Here is a 9,679-nt window from a genome sequence, read left to right as displayed (position 1 = left end):
TCAGGTTCTGTTTTTACATCACCAGTGCTACGAACCATGGCTGCTTCCCTGCAAAGTTTGCAATAATGTGAAAACAGAAAAAAGCGGTGAGTGATTGTTGCAAACTACTCTGGCCTCCTGGCATTTTCGGCTGTTTTCCACCCACCCTTGAAAATCATCTCTGGCCCAAAATGGAACTGTGAGCTGTACCACATGCTCTAAATGAAGTGCTAATTAAATACTTCTACTTAATGTAGACAACATTTCTTTGAAAAGATGGTAATGTATTACAGATGCCATGCGTTCCCTTAGAGAACGACAAAGTGAGCAGTGCACATACTGCGTCCCACTCGAGGAGGTAGGGATGTAACCTGAGTGGCTTAGACTGATACAGCCTCATGCTGAAACAGCACTCATCTGGTCCAAATCCCCACATATGGTCGGTCTCTCATTGTGAACGTGGTAGCACAAATACTGCACGTACTTCTGTCTGGATGCATGTTTTGACACGTGGGAGATAAGTGGCGGAGCCATACAGGTTGATAGAAACTTAGTGCCCCAAAGCAAACAGGTAACAACTGGCAGATGGTGCAGAAAAGGAGCTGAATCCTGCTGGGTGGAGGCCCCGGCCATGCTCCATGAGCTGGCAAGCAGTTTTGGGCTTGGGCTGTCCTAGTGCAGGACAGAGCTGCATAGCAAAGGAGCTGAAAGGATTTGGGTTTAGTGCAAGCACTGGTGTCCATTCTGGCAACAGGAGAAAAGCTGACAATCCAGCTCCAGAAGAGCTGGAAGGCTCTGCTAAAATTATTGCCATTGAAATCATGATTGATCTCTAGGTTTTAGGGTCAACAGGCATCAAGCTCAGAGGAGCCAGATCACCCAGCTTTTGGGGTAGGCTTATGCTGTTAACGGACCATATGTTCAAGTCCATGTCCAAGTCCAGACTTGTCCACGAGCAGCTTGCTTTCATCCTGGCTCTGGCGCAGGCTTGCATCCAGCTCTCACTGTCTTGAGGCATGAGTTTGAGCAAAATGGGTGTCTTTGTAGAGACCCAGGCTCTCATCAGCACAGTCTGGGTGGATTAGACAAAAGCAGGGCTGTGCATATAGGAGTTCAGCTTTCCAGCATGAATCCTGAGCTTGGATTGAAACACTGTGTGTGTATACTGGACCCAAATTATCGTCAGGCCAGCAGCCTGCCAAGTGAGCAGAAACTTATACGTCATGGAGATTGTCCCCTGTGTCTGTGCTCACTGCACACAGCCTGTCTGCAGACAGGCTCTGAGACCAAATGTTCTTGGGTTAACCTTTGGGGAAGATGGATTTTTCCCATAATCTAGAGGACTAGACATCCAGGCTGTCCTTTCTGTGACAGTTTAAACCCTTGGGTATCTGAGGGGCTACCTGTGAAATACCGGCACCTTGTCTGAGCTGTGGCATCAGGGGCTGGGTTGGCGAGAGGCCCTTGCTGCCTGCAGCGGGGCAGGAAAGGCTGCTGTCAGGGTATGGCAGCTGCAGCGGTCTGAATGCACCCCCTGCACAAAGCAAGTAGGATGGAAAAAATAAACTAGGAAATACAGTTTTCATGGAGTAATGGTTACTTACAGGGCTGGAAAAGATCTCTGATATGCCATTGTCATGATGGGAGGAAAAGAACCTGATTAGGCAGAGATTCCAGTTGGGAGGGGAAAGACTATAAGCCAGGACTCCTGGCTTTAATTCGTTCGTGCTAATGAGCATTGTTAGTGGCTTGCCTTGTGATACATCCATTTGCTCTTTAAAATAGATGGTACCATCCCATCTGACTGAGCTCAAATGATTGAAGTGTGTTAGTACAGGTAAAATAATATTTATGTAGAGCTTCCAAGCCCTCCAGTGACCTGTGTTTTGGGGTTTCACTGGTGATGAATTAGACCTTGCCTTAACACTGAATATGTGTATGTTTGTAAGTGTAAATTGGAGAAGCAGAAAAGCACTGAAGAGTTAATAGGTGGGGAAAAAAACAAGTCCTGTTCCTTCTGTTTTCATTATGACATATTTTGCTTTGAATTGCAGCCAGTGTGAGCCACTTCTGGCCGCCCACAATAACTCCTCCGCATTCACCGTGCTCTCTCCCTAGCCCGGTGTCCTGCAGGTCTCCCCAGCAGAAATAGGTATTCACAGATCCCTAACTCCAAATTGAATTCCCTCCCTTTCTCTTTTGAGGATTGCAGGCTTGTAAAGATCTGAAGCTGGCTTAGCAACTGTTCTCTGCAGCAAGATTGTGCTTATTGTGTAATGTTGAAACAGTTATTTTTATTCAAAGAGTGAAGCCAGCATGCTTCCTTGCTGGTGTCCCTGATGTGAATCATTGTACACTAAGTTTCTGCCTGCAGTGCCCAAAGTCTGCAGGCAAAATGGAGGCAAAGGGTGCGTAGAAGAATGTCTGGTCACCTCTGCAATGCTTCTCCCACCACCCTGTCCCTGGGCTGTTCCTGCCTCATGCTGGGCAGCTATAGCTCAGCTGTCTCCATCTCCACTTCTACCTTCTCATTCTCAGGTACCATGCAGGGAAAGGTGTGTCCTCGTGCCAGTGACAGCAGCCTGTAGAAGTCATGGCACTTTAGCACTGAGACCAAATTAACCTCTGGCAGCCCCCCACGTGGGGCACAGAGAGCATGTTGGTCCTTCACAGGAGATCTGGAGCTGCTCAAACTGACAGTTTCTAAGCAAATCACTTGCAAGGTGCCTGGTGGCCCTCAGGAAAGAACTAGGAGTGCAACCACAGTACACAATTATTTGGAATAGCATAATTAATTTATTGTTCAGCTCTTGTGGCCTGGGAAGGAAGCTTCAAAGTGGGATTGTTATTGTGTGAAAAAGATAACCCAGGAGATACCAGAGTCAAAAGTAGAGAAAATCTCTGTTTTCAGAGTGACGTGGCAATTAGGTAGTGCTAACTTTGTTCTTCTTTTGCTGAGGCTGATGACAGTGATGGCTGAACAATACGGAGATAGCTTCAAAGAATTTATTCTTAAGAAATATGCAGTATCTTATTGTGTAAAGTGTACAGAAGCTGTTCCTGTAAAAATTGTAGAATATTTCCACATTTCTTTCAAGATGGTTCTGCAATGTTGTGAGTGCTTTTTGGAGTTGGATGCTCTCTTGGGAGAAAAAAGAGGTAGGAGTCCAAAATGAAGAAACAAGAAAAAGGAAAGATGGGAGAGAGAGCAGATGGCTAGGTGGAGAACTTTCTTTAATAAAATATTTCACATTAAGGATGTGAATTCAGTTGCCTGTTGCTATTCATCATGACTACATAAAATTCAAAGTACTTTGGTATTTAAATAGTTATAGATTCAGAGATGAGTCATGAACCAGAGCTTGTATTTTATCCATGGCCATGTTAGTGAATGGTTTTCAAATGTAAGGAACTTTTTTCCAGTTTTCTGTTTTAATGGTATTTCCGTTCTCAGATTATTTTGTTGTAGGTATATGGGACAAAATGAAGGAAGAAAACCAATGCATCCGGGGCTGTTTGTATTTGTAGACAGTAATTTTCTTTTTAAAAACTGCTAGTTAGTGTTGCGGAGATGTTCCAAATTCCCACTCTCTAGAGAGAATTAATTAAGAGAGAAACCTTCTGGCTCTGCTTCTGTAGGAAACTTTGAGGAGACTTCTTGCTGTTGCTGGTGAACAGGTCTCTGAGTCAAGCCTCACTTCGTGCAACTTTTTGCCAAAAGACAACGTGTCATTTGTATGATAGCCACTGCAAGCATCGTATGCAAGGGAGTGGGTGTTTGGGAATGCCGGGTAGCTTATGGCAAGAACTAAAAAAAAAGTGAATCCAGCAAAGTCAGACTCTGCATGTGGAAATGGATATGGTTTTCAACGTTTCATGTTTAATTTTCTTAGTATTTCTGGGTATGGCAAATTAGAATAGTCCGAGATTAGCACAATAAATAGTATCATTCACATGAAATTTATTTTGATACAAAATGTTCTCTCTTGCCCTACAGACAACCAGCTACTTAACCAGCTTGTCTGTCCCCAAAGGAATTTGTAATGGTGATAGAAACAACAACAAAAAAAGATACTTTTCCCCCAATAGAACAGTAAAGTTTGAGAGAAGACAGATCCTTGTCCCAAGGAAAGTATGGCTGATATTACAGTAAGGCATCTGAAACAGAGGCTGCTTTTGGAAGATGCATGTTGAGGATTGTTAATGATGGAGAGGGAACTGACTCATCACATCATCAATTCTGCTCCTCTGCCAGTACAGCACAAAACATCTTTTATCATCGCACTCTCTTCATCATTTATTTTTTAAATTAAAGGAGTTTAAAACTCTTTAGAGCTCATCTTCCCCCTTCCCAGTCAGCTGCTGTTCTCTGGCCGGTGGTTACAATTTGGGGTGATAGAGCCCCCATTTGCCATGTGCAGGAGGACTCTTCCCATCCAGGCATTGTCAGGAACAAGCCAGAGGATGAATTTCTTGGCTTATGCTTTCACTCTTAGCACTGAGTTGCACACATACCCTTTAGCTGTAAGAAAACTAAGCTTTCCCGTCTGAGTCCTTTTTTTCTTGTCTTAATCCCTCCTTTCTCTTCGTTGCAGAAAAGCACTGTTTATCTTAATAGGGACAGCAGGAACACTCTGGCTGCATAATTGCCACGAAGGCTACAGAGTGGTCCAGACGGTACCAGTTTGCACTGATATTTTTCTGGAGCATGCCAACAACAAGCGGCTGCTGTGAGAGCTGAAATTGCTTTTTTCTGTTCACATCTGCATTTGATTTTCAATCAAGAGTTGGTTGGTGAAAAGCCAACTAATCTACAGTACTTAGGTTTTTATTTTTGTTTTTTAAGAGGCTGGTTTGAGCCAAGTTTAGTACCACAGAACTAGTTTTTAATAATTTTTTTCCCCCTGAATTATAAGTACTTTTGGATACAAACTATTTCAAATAGATCTTGTGGGAAAATTATTATTCACCATTATTTCTTTGTACTAGTGTCTCATGTATGACTATTACAAAGGACCAAGACCTCATTGTTCCAGGTGCATTATAGCCCAAGTAAATGGCAAATCACATACCCAGGCCCGTGTGGTGTCAGGGACACTGCTGGGTGCCTCTGCTTCATGCTCTGGAACCAGGGAATCAGGAAAGTGCCTTTTGTAAGAACTAGAGAAGTGATTTCCACAGGTTTTGCATGAAACTTCTGGCATTTTATTTGGGCTGGTGTCACATCCTCTTCCTTTGGTGTCTTGGTGGCAGATGAAGAATTGGTTTTGTAGTGAAGATAAAGGAAAAGTCATTGTTTAATCAGAGACTTAAAAGGAACTGAAAAAGGGTCTATGTGTTTCAACCATCTTAAGCTTTGGGGGACAAATATGGTACCAAAAAGAGGAAAAAGTCTTGGCTTACAGAGTTTTAATTTTCTTAAGGCAATTTTCCCGTGAATTACAGTAACAGAAAGCACCAACCTGTGACTTGCGTGGTCTACTGAGGGAATTCTAGTATTGCTTCTTATCCTTCATTTACTTAAGGCTCCGATTTAGGCATAACAGACTTTTAATAGAATTATTAAGCAGAACATACAGTTACTGTTGCTGAAGGATGCTGAAAACCCTCTGAAATTGCTGTTTCCTTTTAACATGGTCAACTTGGGTTGGGGCATTGCTGGGTGAGAAAGAGAACAAATTATACTATTAACCAAGTAAAGGTACAAGCAACTAAACTACCACATCAGGAACACCACCAGCCTTCAATGCACCTCAGTGCTTTGTACCTATATGTTAACATACGTTCGTGCAAAATCAGTTTGAAATCCCTGGGTTGGCCTTGTGTACATGACAGCCACAGTGGCCACATCCACAAGGTGCTGCAAACCCAGTGCCATCTTGCCCCTCCCAGCCGCCATCTTGACACCCCCCCAGCCACCATCTTGCCCTCTGCAGCCACCATTTTGTACCCCCAGCCTCCATCTTGCCCCTCGCAGCCGCCATTTTGTCCCCTCAGTCGCCATCTTGCCCCCCGCAGCCACCATTTTGTCTCCCCCAGCCGCCATCTTGCCCCCAGCCACCATTTGGTCTCCCCCCAGCTGCCATTTGTCCCCCCAGCCGCCATTTTGTCTCCCCCAACCGCCATTTTGTCTCCCCACAGCTGCCATTTGTCCCCCCAGCCGCCATTTTGTCTCCCCCTAGCCACCATTTTGTCTCCCCCAGCCGCCATTTTGTCTCCCCCGAGCTGCCATTTGTCCCCCCAGCCGCCATTTTGTCTCCCCCAGCCGCCATTTTGTCTCCCCCCAGCCACCATTTTGTCTCCCCCCAGCTACCATTTGTCCCCCCCAGCCGCCATTTTGTCTCCCCCCAGCCACCATTTTGTCTCCCCCCAGCTACCATTTGTCCCCCCCAGCCGCCATTTTGTCTCCCCCCAGCCACCATTTTGTCTCCCTCCAGCTGCCATTTGTCCCCCTCAGCCGCCATTTTGCTGCCCCAGCTGCCATCTTGCCTCCCAGCTGCCATCTTGTCACCTGGCCCCACTGCACTGGCATCCCTGTGCCCCGCTCCCTCTCACGGTGCGTTGCCTGTGGCAGGACGCTGACCTTTCAACTTGTCCAAGTTCTCCTTTTTCCTGTAGGGCATTGTTTTGTGCAGATTTTCTACAGCTGGTGGTTTTCATCCAGGATACTAGGCTTTAGTGATGTAATTGCACCAGTCCCATCTCAGCCCTGCCTTCCTCTGTGAGCACGTGTGATGTACTTACTGCAGCTTGTTAGAGAGCGTGTTTTAATAGTTGAAAATATTAAATGACTGTCTGGTTGTAGGGCAGAGCACAGACCTCAATAGTAAATAGCTAAATAGCTATTAATAGCTAAAATCTTATCACTCTATTCTCATTAGTTGTTTAGACAGCATCGATATTAACTACAGTCTCTGTATGGAAAATTTACTAATTTATTCACTATCTTCAATTTTTAGGGTCCCAGTCCAAGTGGACTGGATGTTTAAAAACATGTAATAGTCGGAGGCTGCAGCTGCGGTGTTTTTGTGTTCAGCCCTGCTGAAAGCTGGCAGCCGTGTTTGTACAGGGCACTGAGCAGCTGAGGGGACTGAAGCGCCGGTGGTGATGCCAGCAACAGCCGCTGTGTGGGCTTGGGGCTGCCACCCCCTAAGGAGCGATGGGCTCTTGTCCACCCTACATGGAAAGTGGAACACGCAGAGTTTTAAATCACTGCCTGTTTAGTCCTTTGGGGACATTTTTAGGGAGCTTGGGTAGCTTGATATGCCTTCTGGGTAGATGTAGTGGCATCTGTTTCTGCCTTCCCTGTGGTGTCTAAAAACCTTCCTCTTGATGCTGTTCATGCTTATGTCCAGTATATTTGCCTGTGTATCTGACTTAGGCACCAATGTAGGATGAGCAATTTTAGTTTTTGAATTGAAATATCTTTCCTTCCTCCATGCTTGGCCTTTGAAATTTATTTTTTTTTCTTTTTCTGGAAGGAAGGAAGGAAAAGCATTGAACTTCTGTTTACCTCATTTTGTTTGAACAGAGCCCTGTGTGTTAACCCTCCTCCGCACAATGAAACTCTGTACAGTGAATTGGCTAAGTGGGTCCTTATTCAGGATCATTCATCACCATGGCACGGCCTCATGCATACATGGCAGATTTACATCATTGAAACTGAGGAATAAAAACAAAAGGCCCATGATCTGAAGGAAGGGCTGTCATTATTTATGAAGCGCCAGTAATGTGCTGAGGGTGAGATGAAGATCTGATCAGCCTGGCCTCTCGGCTCGCCCTGCAAGGGTGCTGGTGGCAGAGTGACACACAGCTGGTGGCTGCAGCAAGGACAAACATGCTCAGCAACTCAGGGCTCCTTAAAGGCATTTTGAACACTAGACGCTCCGCTTCAAAAAATGGGGCACGTGTATGGGAAGTAAGTCTAATGGTGAGTACAGACAATAAAATGAGTTAAAGGAAATAGTGTTGCTGTTGCACTTCCTTGTTTGAAACCTCAGGACCTTAACGAGGCCAGGGAGCCCCAGTGATAGTTCCAGATCCCTGTGTTTCTTCACCTGCTTTTGATCTCACTGTAGCAATGTTCATTTTGTCCAAGTAAAATAAATGTCCTCGCAAATGTCTGAGAAGAAGTGAAGAATGGAAAACATGCTCATTGGAGTCAGCAATTTGAATATATATATATACACACACACCTTCTCTTCTGTCTCTCTGCTGTGTGTTATGGAGGGACCAACATCAGCTCTTGCCCATACCTGCAAGCCAGGCTCAGGCCAACTTCATGTTCATGAGGAGCATCCTTAGGATGCTGCTGGGCTGGGTGCATGGCACGCACTGTCAGCTAGCACATGCTGCTCATTCACAAATTCTTAGCTTTTTCATAGCAATGGCAATGCTTGCTCAACGACCCACTGCCAGGCCATGAGGAAGCCTGATCCCTACCCCTGGATCCTCATGGTTTTTGTTAAAGGAGAAATTGCATCTTTTGGCACTGGTCGGGAAGAGAGTTCTTCTGTTTTCCGAGGCATTGCTTTTCAGTGAGTGTCTCCAGCTGCAGCACACCCCTTCAGTCAGGGCACTGACTCATGCTTTTTGCCATCACAATAAATCTGTTTTCATAAACAAAATTAAGTGCACCGTGTTTATTCGTTAGGGAGATTTAAAGTTAGATGTCTCTCAGCAACCATGAAAAATGTTTCATGGGATGAAATTCTCCTCCTTCCCCTCTTTTCTCTTTTTACAGCTAATGAAAATAGATTTGGGACACTAGCCCGATGCTATCAGTGGGCTGATTCTGTGCATGCTGATGTGCAACACGATGACTGAAGGGACGGTGCTGACAATTCAGCTGCAGTACATCTCAGAGAGTCACTGCTCTAGAGAGGTATACTTAAAATTACACAAAGATGAACAAGAAAAAATGTGACAGGTTAATGAAATAGGCTTTAAACATTGCTCCACATAAGCACAGTGCAGATGAGGGGTCCTGGCTTGCTAGTCAGGGAGAGAAGCTTGTCTGCCACATGGTGCCAGCTCTCCAAAAGCCTCTGTGCCAGAGGCTCTCTTATGGATGGTTTTGGGTAGGACTGATCCTGCTTCTGGTCCTGGGTGAAGCCAGGTGAGGCAGCTTGCCGAGAGAGCCCTGGGGGAGAAGCTGGCTCTGCTGCTGTTCTCCCCACCGTGCCCATATCACCCCCAGCCTTCTCCTTTCCTTCCCACAGTGGGAATGCAGCTGGACCCAGCCCTGTATGCTAAGTTTGACAAAATGCAGTTTGCCTCCAGTGTTGGTAAGTTCTGGGCTGGGTCTGCAGCAAGGTGAGAAGTACGTACAGCCCAGACTCCCCACTTCATGGCTCTCACTCGCCACTGCTGAGGCTCCTACACTTGCTGCCACCTGTGATTACTGATGCAGTGGTGACATCAATGTTTTCCTCATTAAGGACTGGACTAATGTCCCCAATACAATTTGAAAGGAAAGAAAAGTCTTCAATGGTTAAGCCTGAAATAAAATTAAATCACATGGAAACTGTATGAGAGAGTTCCTGTATTAAGACAGATAAACTGTTGGGACTAAAACAATCCCTGTGCTCTCATATAGAATAAGTGTAAAGGAAAGTAGGAACCAAGAGATGGTATGAGGCATGTGAGAAGTCAGAATCCAATTAAAGTAATAAATAAGCCTCTGTAATTCATGCAAGTT

General features: G+C 45.3%; 1 long non-coding RNA gene across 1 annotated transcript in view; it reads left to right on the top strand.

Moving 5' to 3' along the window:
• LOC310882537 overlaps nucleotides 1-9,679 on the top strand; it is a 32,224-nt gene that overhangs the window by 15,579 nt on the left and 6,966 nt on the right. The window contains exon 2 of the long non-coding RNA XR_014573009.1: nucleotides 5-86. This is a non-coding gene — a long non-coding RNA (uncharacterized lncRNA). The remainder of the gene's footprint in view (nucleotides 1-4; nucleotides 87-9,679) is intronic.

This window comes from Anser anser, assembly GCF_964211835.1.
Source record: "Anser anser genome assembly, chromosome: 16".
In the NCBI taxonomy this organism is placed as follows: Eukaryota; Metazoa; Chordata; class Aves; order Anseriformes; family Anatidae; genus Anser; species Anser anser.
Note: the sequence above shows the minus strand (reverse complement) of the source record. Positions and strands in the feature narration are given on the sequence as shown.